This window comes from Elephantulus edwardii, unplaced genomic scaffold (assembly GCF_000299155.1).
Source record: "Elephantulus edwardii isolate Elephantulus edwardi_28Jun2011 unplaced genomic scaffold, EleEdw1.0 scaffold00145, whole genome shotgun sequence".
Lineage (NCBI taxonomy): Eukaryota > Metazoa > Chordata > Mammalia > Macroscelidea > Macroscelididae > Elephantulus > Elephantulus edwardii.
Genome location: NW_006399895.1, coordinates 1,426,238 through 1,426,775, shown reverse-complemented (window position 1 = coordinate 1,426,775; position 538 = coordinate 1,426,238).

The following is a 538-nucleotide window of genomic DNA, read 5'->3' as shown; positions in this document are numbered from 1 at the left end:
AAAAAAAAAAAGACATTTGACTGTGTGGGTCACAACAAACTGTAGCTGACTTTGAGAAGAATGGGAATTCCAGAACACTTGATTGTGCTTATGTAAAACCTATACTTGGACCAGGAAGCAGTCATCAGAACAGAACAAGGAAACAAGGCATGGTTCAAAATTGGGAAGGGTGTGTATCAAGGATGTGTTCTATTTCCAAATCTTTTTAAGCTATATGTGGAACAGATTATCCAGGAGGCTGGGCTCCTGGAGGAAGTATGGCATGAGGATTGGAGGCAAATAACAATCTGCATTATACAGACGACACAACCCTTCTTGCTGAAACTGAGAAAGACCTGAAGTGCTTGCTGCAGAAGGTCAAGTACTGCAGTCTTCAGTATGGATTGAAGCTCATAATCAAGAAAACAAGGATTCTTACCACTGGACCGATTGGCAGCATCATGATAGATGGTGAAGAGATTGAGATTGTTGATAGATGGTGAAGAGATTGAGATTGTTGATAGATGGTGATGAGATTGAGATTGTTGATAGATGGTGA